Raw genomic sequence first — 15697 nt, forward strand, 5'->3', positions numbered from 1 at the left:
GTTGATTTGTTACTGAAACACTAAAACTGACATATTTGTAAAAGAATCTGAATGGCATTGTACTTGTGTAGAGATACTCAAGTTGCCAAGTATTTGCGGTCCTCAGTTAAAAATCTTTTAGCTTTTGGGAGAAATATTCTTCTACGTGTTGACTCTTACAACACCTCTCCACTGGAAGTCTTATGTTTTGTAACTCTAATTTAAAAGTAGCCATTGTTACGGTTTGAACATTAAAGATTGCAGGAAAAATGTCGTGTTATGAATTTTCAAATCTGTTACAACTGGGGACATTTTTGTTATGTTCCCTACTCCAATAATGGATTGAATACCTGGTTTCAACTATTTTTAAGACATATTTTTTCCAGAATGCTCTATTCAGTTGTCTTCTTTTTTTCCTCGGTGGGTTAAAGTCTGTTTACAACACTTCGTGCAGTTTTTTTGTGCTGAAGAGCAGTAATCACCAGGTGAGAATGCTGTGTTGTGGTATCTACCACAAAGTGCCACATTCAGGCACCAAAAGGCTCCACAGAATTGTTATCAAAGACTAAACCAGACAAAGATGTAACTGAAAATCTCATCTGTATTAGCTTCACAAAACTTGTTATGGTGTGTTACAAAATTAAGAAATTGATGTCTGTTGCAATTCAGTGAAGCCAGGTGGATAGGCTTCTTTGAGATGTCTGAACTGACAATACAGGGTACACAGGAAATGTAGGGATGGCTTGATATACTCTTGACTGTGCATTCTAGACCCAGTGCAAAGTGTGAGGCCACTGAAAGTCAGCTGATTTTTAAAATAAATTTGGAAAGAGTATAAAGTAATGGGGATTTTGGTTTCATGCTCTGTGAAAAAAACCAGTTCAAATTTTCACAGCCTGGTTATTTTCAGACTCTCAAAGCCAAAAGGCACTTTTCACTGGGAGCAAACTGTGAGGCACATATATTTTAGTGCCTGTAATGCAGTTTTCCCAGAGCTATAGAACCCATGTACTCAAAAAGTGTGGCAGCCCCAAACAGAGGTTGAAATCTGGACACAGCAGAACTCAGCTGAAGATTTGGCCCAGTGGTATATTGGGGTTTGCTGCTTGCACAAGTGCAGCCCTGTTCTCTGTGGTGGGAACAACGAGGGACTGCTGAGGTCTCCTGTGAAACCCTTCGAGGGTGGTTTTGCTTGTGTTTACTTGGGTAACAGGGTCTGGGTACTGTTTAGAGGTTAAAATCTGGCTCTGGTATTTAAAATACATTAAAATGACACATGTGGATTTTCAATTCCTTTTGCTTTGAAAAACAGAAAAACAGAAAAAAATGTTCAGCCCTGCCTTGGTTGGGTCAAGCTTTCAGCTGAGAGAAGGGACATTGCCCAAATATTCTCCTTCTGTCTTCTCAAACAGATCCCTTTCCATTTGTTGTTCAGTTGCCAATCTTCTTTTTGCTTGTTATTAAAACAGGTTAACAGTTTTATTTAAAAAATAATTATTTTGAATACAGAATTCCCAGGCTTTTAAACTTACTTGATATGCAGCACACAATACAAATATTTTCTACCAGTAAACAGTAAAAATATGTTTCAAATCATCACTTTTGCCCCCTCCCCTGATTTTTCATGGAGAAAATTATTCAAGCTTGGTAGATAGAATTGATACTGTTTTGCCTGATATTTGCAATTAACAGTTTGCAAATTTTTGTGGGAACTCTATGTTTACTAAAGTGTGTGAACACAAACTAGCTGATACTTGTGTTAATAAAGAAAATGTGTTTAAGGGACTCTGTATATGGCACCATTATAAAAGAAATCACCAGAGGGATCGGACATGAAGGAAAAAGAAATATCAGCACTCTTTACATCTCAGCCTTTCCTGTACTACTATAGCATTTGAGTGAATGCAGCCATTAGAATAATTTCCAATAAATAGGGCAATCCATGTCTTTTTAGCACTTTCTCTTAGTGCTTTGGTTGCACACAGCTCAGGTTAATATAAAAGGAATAAAAAGCTTCATTTCAGAACATCAGAATGCTTGTCTGCTCTTGCCTTTGTGAGCAAGTTAACTACCTTAACTTAATTACAAGTCAGTTCAGCTTCTTAAACAAGCCAGATATGACCACAACTGGATTAGCCAAACTCCCTTGCTCTGAAATGACAACAACGAATTTATGTCCTTGAGTATGAGGAAATGTATTTTAGCTCTCAGAGATTTCCTTCACAATGGTAAGAGCTGACCAGCTATCAGCATGTACCTTGCATGGCAGACCTGTGTGCCCTTCACCTTGTGCTCTGAGCAGCCAGTTATTTGAAAACAAAATTCAGGGGGAAAACAACTTTTGTGTGTATCTAGGCATTTTTATTATATAGCTGTTTACCTACAGCTGTGGTGGCCTTTCCACTGGCCTGGGCCTCTTGCTCACTGTGATGTGACACTGCAGCCTCGGTGTGTCAGCAGGGTCCCTGTCACTTGGGAGGCAGAAGGGCATCATGATGAAGCTGCCCTGTATATTCAGCAGGACAGAGGAGATGCTCCTTAGGACTCCTCTTACCTGCACCATAGGTGACTGCCCTACTCTGCAAACAGAGCTGGCCCTGCCTCAGTCAGACTTCTGTCACTTACAGGTGGCCTGCAGTAACGCATTTATTTTGTGTGCCATTTCTAAAATCAGTGTCAGTATCCAAGTCACTGCCAAGGCCTGGCTTCTGCAGCCGCTGTTGTACTGGTAGCTGGACTCCAGCTGCTGCATTTTGGAAGTGGGAGGAGGGGGGATGTCTCAAAGCACTGAGATGTCTCAAAGCACTGATGTCTCAAAGCATTAAACCCTGTGGCACATCCCTTCCTGAGAGTGGGAAGCTGGCCTCCAGCCTTGCATGAGCTGTGAGTTATTAGCAAGCAAAAGAATAGCTATTTCTGCCTTTCTGGTTATGAAGTGAATGAGTGACATGTCTGTCTCAGGTCTTTCACAACCACTCTACGCAAGGCTGGCAGGGGCATTTCTGTCGTTGCTCCTCTCAGCCTGGTATGATTCATAGAGGGCGGAGCAGCAGGGCACGGGCTCAGTGTGGTGCTGTGGTTGTTTCTGTCTCTGGAAAAGAGGAAGGAAACGACGATTGGTGTCTTCACTTGGTGTGAGGCGCTCACTCGCCGCATCTGCAGTGTTTCTGAGAAGTCTCCAGTGGGCACTGGCTCCCACTGGCACCCAGCAGCTCTGGACTGTGGGACTGTGCCTCAGAGGACACAAGCTGAGCTGCGACAACTCTCATGCCAAGACCTGGGTGTCTCCCTTCACTCCCTTGGCTGTCTTCCCAAAATGCTCTATTGCTGTTCAGTTACCACAGAACGGTGAGACTTTCAAAAGAGATGTCTTTGCTTTGAAAAGCAAGATCCCTTGCAAGTGTCAGCTGCTCAGGATGTGGCTGTGTCTGCTAGCTACAGTCAGGGCAGTGGTGGCCAAAGCTGCACAGCCACTCTCAGGGTGAAAGGGGAGAGATCCAACGCTGATACTTCTCAGCTTAGCCGATGAATTAAGTAGAAGCAGCTGGAGAGAGAGGTGTCTTATATGCCAAACCTCTTCTAATACATAAGCACTGCTGATTTTTCTCTTTCTTAGAAAGCTCCATTTTTAAAATATATGAAATGTTAAGTGTCTTTCTGGCTATTGCCTTATCACTTTCATTTATCTGTCACCGTGACACCAGATCTGACACTTAAAGGCCAGTGATGCAGTGTTCTACACAGCATGTGTCTGAGGAAGCGTTAAAGGTCACACGATTCCACAAGAGACTAATTTAGAACTTCTTATGTGTCTTGGGCATTGAAGTGTATACAGGTATTTTAAATTATTCTCTTGTATATGGAATTAGTGTTGGTATCTGATCCATCATAGAATTATTGATCAACTAAACCAGAGCTGCAGCCTTGGCTCATAATTAGGGCATTGGCTTAGACAGTGATCTTTGCTGTTCAGTCCCTCCCCCATTGTGCAGAGCTTGGCCCAAGCTCAACCAGATCAGGTGGGGAGCTTTAAAATTTAACCAGGCTCTGGGCCAGACCTGTGTAAGCCTGCACAATTAACTTTTAGCTACACAACTCCAAACTGACTGGTGGCATGACTGACCAGTTTAGGATCAGCTTGACCCAAATGAGTTCATTTTGCCTGAGCCTGCTCCCCGTGGCTGTCTGGTGGATGGCAGGAGATGAACTGCAAGCATGAAATGCTACTACACAGACCCACTGGATGTCTCTGGCCCCACTCCTGCAGCTGGGTGACACCAGGCAAGCCATGGCACTAGTGGCCCTCCACATGAGATGGGCACAGGCCAGTGACCTTTTTTAAAGCACTTTCATTTGGTCATGAAAGATCTTGCTGCTTGTGGGTACTTTTGCATTTGTCAGGCCTGTCAGTTGTTCCTTCTCACAGGCTTGACCTGCAGAGTTTGCTCAGAATGGATCTGTAGCACACATATTGGGACTAGGACTTTCCAGAATTTCAACTCACTGAAGCCACAGGGAGTGGGTAAGCATAAGGGACAGAAAGAGAAGAGACAAGATACAACAAAAATTAATTGCTTTACTACTTTAACAGTTTGTAATTAACATAATTCCCTTTTTGATTTTACAGAACATCAGTATGGGTTGAGCTAACATCTCGTTCATCAATGACATGTTTAGAAATCAAATTCTTCCTGAGAGAGTTGTGCTGAATGCTGGGAAGGTAGAGAGAATGTCCCTCTATGGTTATTCCTATCCCTCTTTTTGGAGCATGCTCTTACATTCCCTGTAATGACTAGGGTTTGGGCTGGAGTGCTCTCAGTGTGTGCATCATGAACATTCTTACAGCCCTTTGTGATGGTAAAGGTTTATTTTCTGCAGAGGGAGCAGTCAAGGGTACTAATTTAGAGTCTCAGGCTCACAATGAGGTACGAGACACAATTTGAGGAGATTAACTAGAGGGGAGGAGCATCTCACTCTGCTCCACATCTTCCACAACTTTCCATCTGGCTGCCAAGAAAACCAATGCAGTGCCCTTGATTTAGAGCATTCTCAAGTTTTTGTCTCCCTATTGTGCAGGGATATATCTCTTTAATTTTTCCATGAATATCCAGAGACATTTAAAGAAAATGAGGCATCCTTACCGGACATATTTCCCTCTTTCAAAGCTGACATGTGCTTCTGGCTCCCACTACACAATTAGGTCACAATTTAACTTTTAGTTTACAGATGAAAGAAAACCCATGAGTCTTGCCTGGCAAAAAAATGCATCTTCCCAACCACACCCTGCAAAGAATAGCTAGTTCTGGTGCAGCTGATCTCTGCAGTAGGTGACAGCCAATGCTGGTGGAGTTGAGTCTTTGGGAAACTGTGCAGAAGAGACTGGAGGAATACCACTACATTGTTTATTAAATACATGAGGGATATGGCTTTGAGCTAAGAGCACAAATAGCATATGTATAGCATTTGCTATACAAACAGCAAATATACAAATAGCAAATACACAAGTGAGTTTAAGAAAGATCCAAGCCAGAAGGTGTTGGTTAACTGGGTTAAAAGACTAAGACCTGATTGGGATCTGGGACAAATCACTCAGGGATGCTATTGAAAAATCCAGAATTAACAGGGCATTCACCAAGCATAGAATCTTAGATGTGTGCAGGGTAGTAATCTGGTGTGGTGCCTATGATAGAAGAATCAAAACAATGGGAAAACTGAAAGCTAAGGCAGGGTGAAAAAAACCTGCCTTTAACTTCTCAAAATCAGTCTGCTGAGCTGTGTGTATCATGAAAAACATGAGAAGCTATGGGAGTGCCAGGCACGATGAGTGAAATATAGAAGCAGCAGTGAATCATGTATTTACATCATAAAATTGGAGTCTGCAAGCACCAAGAGAGGATGCCTGGCATGGGAAGAGGAGAAAGCAAAAGCCTGGCAGCTCAGAGGTGCTCTTCACAAGAGCAGTGAACAAAGCTGCAGCAGGAGATGGGCCAAGTCAGCATGAATGTGGATGGAAATTACATTCATTTCTGTACAGTGCTGAGGTATGAAAGCAACTGCAGTGCTAAAGTAACCCCTGAAAAAATCCCTGGGCTGTGGAAAAAAGTTATACAGGGCCTCTGAGGACTTGCAGGTGCATAAGAAAATAAGGAAATAAAAGTCTTTGAATGGACCAGGGGGTCCCAAACCTGTTAGTGCTCTGTGGAGGTGATGCTGTGATTTTCTGGTGGGAACTATGGACAGTGAGATTCTGAAGCATGAGCCTGTGCTGGTGTTCCCTGGCAGACACAGGTTACAGGGAAATGAACCACACTTTCTCTGGAGCCCAAGGGGAAAGAGGTGAGGAATCAGACATTTTGCTGGAAAGGTCTCCCATATGCAGCAGCCTGAGAAACCCAAGCTATGACCAAAACAAAAGACAGGAGCTGTGTCAATATCCAGGGTGGCAGCAATGGGTCCCCAAGGCCCTGTGGACATCCCAGGGGCTGTGGCAGGACCATGTCTGACAGCAAGACTGAGTCTGACACATCCCATTCCCTGTCTTGGCTTGGCTGAGGTGGAGGGGTGTGGGATACAGCCCTTTGAGGGACACCTATAGCCCACGCAGGCAGAGGTGCCTGAGCTAAAGCCACTGGTCCCTGAGGCAGGCAGCTTGTACCTCTGTTGATATGGCACTGAGAGATGGGCTCACCTCAGTAACAGGTCCCACTCAGACCTGCATTTAACAGGGTGCAATGGGCTTTGGGACTGGGCTGAAAGACACTACGTGTGGTGGAGCACCAAAATTTTCAAGAAAAGCTTGCCAGAATAATACAGCAATCACAATAAGAGGTACAAAAAAGAATTTAAGTAAAATAATGACAAGTTCATTGTGTGCCTCCAGTGTGTGCAGAGTTTTACATGACAGCAAGCAGCTGTGAGGAACTTTGCATCCCTGCAAGCATTTTATGATTTGGTGCTCCCACTAGGATGTGAGTGAAGGAGCCACAGCTGGATCAGGCAGTGACTGTGGTGGACAGAAATCTGCTCATCCTTGACCTCACAGATATTGTGCAGGACAGAGGGAAAACAGGAGGCAGAATCAGAGACTAGCAGGGTCAGACTCAAGTCTACAAAAAAAAAAAAGGTTTTCTGTCAGTACTTTTTATTCACTGGCAATGTAAATGAAGGGATCTGGTAAAAAACATCAAGCTTTAAAACATCAGCTAGGTAGATAGGATTGTCACTTTTGGAGGGTAGTGCAGGGACTCCATTTTTCTCCGTGGATGGAGGATCAGGGCACAAGGCTGGTGCCAGATGTATTTGTACTCAACTAAGAGGCAGGAGATGTGCAAGTCCAGTTGTCATGGGCCTCATCACACCAGCTGGAGGTGTAAAACACCCATTGTGCTGGACAATGCAGTCAGTCCTATTTTCTGCTTCTCTGTGAGGAACAGAGCGTGGCCTGGGGAGCCAGCCTGTAGTACCATGGCCTCACTGACCACGTTAAATGCTTGGAGAGCAAAACTCCCTTGTGAATTCCTCTGCATTCAATTACTCATGGTTGTCTGGGACAAGATGTAGAGGATTGAGCCACATTCTGCTGATATGGTGACCACCACCCTTGAACCCGTTGGCAACACGATGTCAAAAGAGCAATATGGCTTTCTTCTTGCTCCCTGTCTGGCCTGTTTAGCACAGGAGATTCCCATCTGTTTCAGTCCAGAGGCCTCCACTGATGATCTTCCAATATGTGCAGTACAACCTTTGCAAAAACCTTTTCCCTTCACAGGCTGAATGCCTGGGTGAATCACTGAGAGTCAGGCCTGCATCTTGTGCCTCCAGTGTGCTCCAGATCACTGAGAAAGCTCCCTCTTCATGTAGCAAATATTGATCAAATTGCAAAACCGATTAATTCTGTCAGAGGTGCAGCTTGGACACAGCAAGGCAACTCTCTTAAGACAAATATAAACTCCGACATTTCTACTGTGCAAAGAGGGTGAGGGTCACAGAATGAAAAATACCATCAAGCTAAAGGATAGAGATGATGCAGTCTGCAAAAGCTGACACAAGCTGGATTTTGTGATCACTTCTCCATGCCCTTTGTAGAAAAGAACAAATGCTGCTGGTGGTGTAATGAGAATTCAGTCATGTACCTGTGCTTTAGGGAGCTCAAGTCTGAATAATCCCTGGATGATCCAAGAATTCACAGATTTAGCATCAATGGCCACAAAATTAAGCCCAGAGTAAATGGCACAAACAGGAATAATCCTTTTTCTTTCACTGAAGTGTCCAGCAGTTTGATACTTGCTGTGTCCAAGCAGCAGTTTGTTTAGCAAACTGTTTTTATTGGACCACAAACCTGCACTGAGTTTCAAATTCATGGACAGCTTGAACTTATTGCAAGGAATAATTTTACAATTTTGAGTTGTATATGGCATTGCTGAGGAGAACATAGTTCAAACATATGTAAAATAAGCTTACTGGGATAGTCTGCACACCTGCAGATGAGAACATCTGGAAAGCACTTAAGTTCATAGCTGTACTGAGACCACTTTATCAAAAAGTAATGAAGAACCATAACAACAGCAGGGCTGGAGGCTCTAACAATGAGAAGACTGTAAGGATGTGGTTTGCTCTCAAGAAGGTCTTCAAAGAAGCTAGGAAGGGGAGAGAGAGGAGAGAGGTGGGCTGCTGTAAGCAGAACGGTAGGAGCTAGAGAGTAGCAAAAGGAAATAGCTGAGGGTGTAAGAAGTGAAAAAAGTTGCTGAGAACTGAAGAAAGCTGAGAAGAGACCATGTTGCTGAAGGGATCTTTTTGTCAGCCCTGCACTCCTATTTTCAAAACTGTTCATTATGTGGTTTGCAGCACAAGAATTCATTTGAACAATTTATTCTGATGTTCCTACTAAGAGAAAGCCAATGTGATATCTCAACTAGGAATTCCTTGGGAAAAAAAAGACAACATGAGGAATGACCTGCATTTGGTGGCCTATTTGAAGGACTCTTCAGTAAGGTCAGTCTGCCATGCAGGAGAGTGCAGAAGGACATCTAGGGCCACCCCCAACCCAGCACTCTCAGGCAGAGTTAAAGAAAAGTTTAATATGCACGCTTAAAAAAGCAAATTTTTTTTTGTACCTGCCCTGCAGCAGGCTGAGACACCCATGCATGGCCCTGTGTTCACCTCCCCACCTGCTCTTCTCCCAGACCTTGTCCAGGCCTCAGGGCATGTGTCCTTGGCTCCATGTGTCCTTGGCTCTGGGGACTGGCACGGGGAAGGTTCCCCTTGGCCTGTGCAGCTCTGCCCAGGGCCAGGGCTTGGACCTGTGCCCACAGGAGGAAGTCTGAGCTTAGAAGCAGGTGAGATGGCTGTTTCAGTGGTGGTGCTGGGTCAGGGGGCTGTGGAGAGAGGACAAAACAACATCTGTGAATGCCCTGGAGTGTGGAATGGCACAAGAACTATGACAGCCAGTGACACCAAGTGGTAGCAGTCAGGGTGCAGTTGTGTTTGTGGCAGTGAAATTGCTGATATTTTCCTTGGAGTCTGCATATTTAATATGTCTGCTTTGGAGCCTGCATATTTAATACAAACATTATAGATCTGGTAGGGAAACCCAAGGCTTGGTAGCCTTGTGTTGCTAAAGGAAAGGTTTCCAAGATACACCCTCACCTTAGAAGTAACCTCGTCTTAGAAGTAAGATGCAAAACTTCTGGAAATGGAGGTATGGGGTTGCTGAGACCTGACAAGCATGCAAAGGTCTCATTTTCCAGTTGAGTGATAGGAGTAAAAATCACCTAGTGCCTAAGATAAAGGGACACAGAAAGCCTTCAGAGCACGTGCTGGGGGACTGGCATTCTCCTATGAAGTCCTGCAGTTGTTAGGTGGCTTCTGGTGGCACAGAGTCCCCTGGAATATGAGCTGTACATACCAATGGGTTTTTGCAGGGTTTGCTTTTGGCACAGCGTCACTCTGAGCACAGCTTAGAGCAGAGCTGCTGGCCCAACAGGTGGCATTTCAAGGTGCTTCAGACCCACATGTCCATCCCTGTAACACTGCAGAGGTATTGTCAGGAAAGAAGCATTGGCAGAATTGAAGAAATGTGGGGTTAGCAATCAGCAGCTGCTGGCAGTGTGGTCATGGGCTGTGCTCTGTCCTCTGCTTGCAGAAGTGTTCTCATGGGCTCCATCAGCGCCAGCCGCTTGCAGATGTGCAGCAGCGTGGGCAGGAGTCTGCCCTGCCTCCCACCCACTCTCCCAGAAAGCAAACCCAGAAGCAGAGCAGACATAAATAGGTGCTTCTGACATGTGATTCCCTCTGTCTGTTCCAGACATTGGTAAGGTGAACCATGCCCCAGAAAAATGTGTTGCTCAGTCTCAACTGTAAAAGGAGTCTAAACAACTTGCTCAGCCTTAGGTGTCCATACTGTGACATCTGAAGGTGGGGAGATTCATTCCACCCTTGTCTCCAGACAGTGCCACAGACCAAGCACAGCTCTGGGACCCTCCCTGCCTTTTCTGACATGGGTCTGGTGAGCCCTGGCACAGCTACTGCTGCTGTGGTGCCTCCATGTCACAGCAGAATGGGTGAAGCTGTGTTTCCCAGGGATCTGTGTCTCAAAAGTGGATGAGTCCAACTCAGATGACAGCTTTTTCACATTTCCATGACATTTTTAATACCCGAGAATCTCTGAGGTTTTTGCTTCTCCACTGAATTTAATTGAAATTTGCCAATGAATGAACAGGTTATTGAAAAGAAAACAAGCAGAAAGCAATCACATCAGCTTTGTTTTCCTAGGAATTAAGGTGAGTAGAGTGATCACCTTATTTTTGTGCTTAGTCTGATCCCTAGGGAAAAATTGTTCCAAACACCATATTCCACAACATCATACACAATTGAGACACTGCTATTGAAACTGTGAATATACATATAACAGATTTCTACTTGCATTTACACCTTATTTTATATTACAATGTCATCAAGAAGGATAGAAGCACTTGTCACAGCTATTGTTTGTCTTTCTGAAGTTAATTGAACTTTAAAGGTTCTTTTTTCCCCACCAAAAGCAGAACTATAAACTACCAGGAATGACTGTACAAGAAAGCAGCATAAAGGTATGATCATGTATATTTGATGTAGGATCAAATAAAACTCAGAGGAATTAGAGACAGAGATAAGTATATGGGACTGAATCTTTGGAGTTCAAATTCTGCATCAAGATCAAGACAGGGACATTCTGCCCTGTAGATTTGAGGCATTTAATCTCAGAGCAGCCACTTCAGAGCTTTCCTGTTAGTGGGGCATAAAGTCAGTTGTGATGACTTAATGTCAGATTTAGGATTTATTGAGACAGGGATGGATATAGATGGGGTGTGAGGGATGTGCAGTGTGAAGGCACAGCCTGATGCTAATAAAATGGGTGAGCCCTCCCTTTTTAGCTATCTTTTCTCATAAAAGAGTCCCTGTTAACTTTGCAGCTGGAGTTACATCCAGAGAGAAATCCAGAGTTCATTTTAACACTGAGTTAACAGTGAAATTCGTCAGTTCTTGGACTTTTAGCAGATGTGTTATAAGTCTAACCATTTAAGTGAAGAAATATTCACCAGTCACTCACTAAGGTTAAGACATTAAAATCTTTCACAACATGGTGCACAGTGTTTGGGCAATCACCCAGCTGGAGTATGTCCCTCAGTCCTGAAGGGAATGGAAATTATTAAACTCAGCACAGGTTTAGTGAGCTGCAGCATGGAGAGAGGTTCTGGCTCATCTACTCTGCAAACAACCACATGAGGCTGCAGTTTTACTTTTTGATGTGGTCTCATTGCAGAAGAGTATGCCAGCTGAATTATCAAAATGAAATACTATTCCTCTTACCTGCCTAAGCACTTGGTAATTTTACTTGAGGTTTTGGGGGAGGAGAGGTGAAACTGCTGGAGAGGGCATCATACCCACAGTTCAAGCAATAATTTAGTCCACAGTACCTCATGGAGGAGCTGAGGTCTCACAACTGGTGTCACTCCTGATGCCCTTCATGGAGGAGGAAAGGAAGACAAGACCTAGATTTGAAAGGACCAGGTCTTGTCCTCTGAGGTCACACACATAAGAAACTGCAGTGAAATAGGGAGGCCTCTGCTGCCTGCATGCCAGACATTGTTTGCTGTATAAAATCTTTGGTGAGATTAGGGTGTGCTCCTGTTCTTTTATCAGAAGGATGTAATGAGAGAAGGGGCAGCTCTCAGACTCAGAGTCCCTCCTTTGATAGCAGATGAACTTCCCTCTCCCTTACTGCACACATCTGTAGATCACTGTGCTGAGCTGCTGCTTGGATGTGGGAATGGTTTTTATTATAAGCATGCTTTTTTATAATACAATGTAGCATGCTACATTATAATACATGGTATGTATTTATAAATTATATTTATTTTGGCAACTTTCTTACCTATACCAAAAGTTACTAACAGCAGTCACAGGCACTGGCTACTGAACACCTTCCCTGTTGTGTGGTCTCCAGCAGATCCTCCTACTGCAAATAGCATTCCCCCACTTTAACATTCACTAGTCCTTACATTAAACTTCTCCTGGAGTATTTCCTGAGTGATGATTTCAGAACAAAAATATTTCACTGAAAAGTTTGTCACTGGCATTCTCATCATTTGTCAACCCTCCTTCAGAGATAAATGCCACGGGGACAGTGGTGAGATGCTTCTGGGTTCAAAGTGATGAAAAATTGTCTGTTTGACATAAATTAAATTGACCTGTAAGTTTCTGACTCAGCCTGATCAATTGCAAGTGTACATCTCCAAGTCTGAAGATAAGATTCTTGGCTCAAGATAAGAGCTCTTGCCTGTGTAATCTTACTCCTCTTCTGAATTTTAAGTGCTGGTTCTTACCTAGGATGAGAAGACACACTATCATATAAATGAAACCATTGGACAGCTCCATGAAAGTCTGAGCTCTGTACTAACAAATATTTGGCTGTTTGACCCTTTTATCTCCCACTCAACAGGAGATAATAGACCCTGTTCAGTGGGAGCCTGACCATTTAAAAAGGAATTGAAGTCTTTTTTATCTTATACCACAGAACAGAAATATGGCACCCCAAAATAGAGACAGATAATTCGATTAGAGGATGTGTGAAAGCTTTAGCTTTGCCAGGGAGCTAATTCCCTCAAAGGACACAATCTGGACTGGATTAGAGGCAAATCTTACTGTGGAGTAAACTGCGTGGTTACAAACCTCTGGGTGAATGCTCTTGCTCTTTGATGAAGTGTGAAGTCATTTACACCTTTTTGCCATATGTTTTGCTGAGTAGGAGTGTGTATGCAAGGGTAGTTACCATGGAATAAATGACATGCTGTAAAGTCACACTGTCAATTAAATTTATTTATGTGCCCGTGCTTTTAGCCAGAGGAACACCCTGTTTCTAGATGGTGGGTGAGGAGCAGTGTGAGGAAAATGCACTGGCAAAACAAAGCTGCCTCTGTGCACATGTAGTAGGAAAATCAAGTGTTTTTGAAACAGTATGATCACAAATAGTGTGCCTACAGGCTTCCCCGTGTTCTTGGCTGTCTCAGTCTGACTCAAAGGTAGCACATCGGGTCAGCCCTGGAGAGCTGCAAAGGGAAGAGACTGCTGGCAGAAATGGGAGACTGAGTGTTTGAGATGATACCTTCAATTCACGTGCCAATTAAAATTGACAGGCACCCAGATCCCTTCCTCAGGGTTTGTAGATGCAAAAAGAACAATAAAAATATTATTCCTGGCTTCTGCAGGGCAAGGTGGGGAAATTTTGTGAAAAAAGGAAAAAAATCTGGACTTGCATCAGTGCTTACTGTATGGTTAGATGTGTAGTGGCAGGCATGCTCCTGAATGTTTGGCCCAGGAAGCCTTCCTTTGTTCTCTGCACTCACACTGGGCTTGGCTGCACTCTGCTTGTGGGAGTATTACCATGTGCTGCATCACTGGATTTTTCAGCTTAATTTTGCTCCTTAGTTTTCCTCCAGGACTCTTCAGAGCTCTTTGTTTTTCCTGTCTCCCTGATGGAAAGGAGATAGGTAGCAACACTTCCACTCAGGTTAGGATGAGCAAGTCCAGCAAAGGGGATGTGCTCAGAGGGCTGGGGAAGCCTGGGAAGCTTTTCCTGACCCATGAGAGCGGCTGGCAACTCCTGATGCACCACTGCCCTTGCCCAGCTTTTGCAGCCATGGTCACAATAAACTAAGTAAATTAATTGTGGGTTTGGGTTTTTCAGCTACCTTCTTTGAGTGATATTAAGTACAGAGGTTAGTGGTGGGTGTTAAAATACTCTCATGGCTCTGGAGCTTTTTCACAGGGGCTCAGATAAGGTGGGGGAGTTTCTTGTGTTCGGTGCCGATTGGAGAATAGACTCAAGTATGCTATGTGGCTTAACCACAGGGACCTGTTTTCTTTCTCTGCCGGAAACACCTGCCAAAAAAGCTGTGTTCACTTGGGCTCTATAAAGAAAAACCCCAAATGAAACTTCCAGCCTTATAGCAACAGGTCAGGAGGTGATACTCACAGTACACTTGTTTAAATTCAAAGCATCTCACTATGCCAACTGGATATGAAAAAATTATGGCTGTTAATTAAAATGAAATGTCAAAATAAAGGATCTAACAATGCTTTCCCTCTCATAATTACCAAAGAAATACCTTTAATTCTTACTGAATTGGCTAAATTACAAGAAGAATATGGTTGCACTCAGAAAGAGTCAAACTAAATATGTGTGGAGATTTTCCCTTACATGGGGAGAGTGGTTTATGCTGACAGAAACAGAAGCTGAGGGCGAGTGGGGACCTGGGGTTTTTTAACCACAGGAAGTAAGAGCTCGCTGGTCCCTCACCCAAAGAGCCATGTATTGGGCTGTGGGTTTGAGTTCCCCTGAAGAAAGGCAATCCAATTGCTGCAGTAACTTCTATGGACTGAACGTGTCCCAAAGGCTGCAAGCCCCCAGGTAATGCATGAACACATCCTGGAACCTGATTAGGGCTCCCTGATGAGCATGCCAGGGGATCCAGATTCACATTCACAAATACGAGCAAGATGACTGGGACCACAGCTTGTAGTAAAGCTGCAGAAAGGGAGCTACCTTGTGTGCCAGGGAATTCACAGATTGTTGTCTACTATCACAGCTGTTTCTACAGAGTGAGCTTCCTCGAACTAAAGATCCTCTTGGAAACTAGCTGCAGAGCTGTGGAGTGCAATATGATGCTGGCTGTTTCCTGAACACCCAGTTGTCACCCTGTTCAGTTGAGCCCTGAGCACTCTGATGCGAGGCACTATCCAGGATGCCATTTCTTCAAAGACCCTTAGGTATGAAAGGTGACACTCAACCTTGTTATGATCATGCTTCTCAGACACTACTTGTGTAATCTGTGCTAAAAGCCTAACAAGTGCACCAATTACAGAGTGAGTATTATTTATGTTAGCTATCTCTTTTGTGTCCTCAGCTGCTTTTGAACTGAGCAGGGCCAACTTTGATGTGTCAGCCAGGCTTCAATCAAAGGCTACTTTTGAACGGGATGTATCCAGGTTTGATACATCCTTTCAAGAGGGATCAGTGAAGGATGCTAAGGATTGTCAAGGCAAGGCTTCTCTAGGTAAGGAGACTGAGACTGCAGCAGGGACAGGTAAGGTTGGGTGCAGCTGTGATGGAACTGCAACTTGGACAGAGGAGTAACTTCACTGCTGGTGTCACATTATCACCAGCTCTCAGCTTTACTTC

Source organism: Ammospiza nelsoni, chromosome 4 (assembly GCF_027579445.1).
Source record: "Ammospiza nelsoni isolate bAmmNel1 chromosome 4, bAmmNel1.pri, whole genome shotgun sequence".
Lineage (NCBI taxonomy): Eukaryota > Metazoa > Chordata > Aves > Passeriformes > Passerellidae > Ammospiza > Ammospiza nelsoni.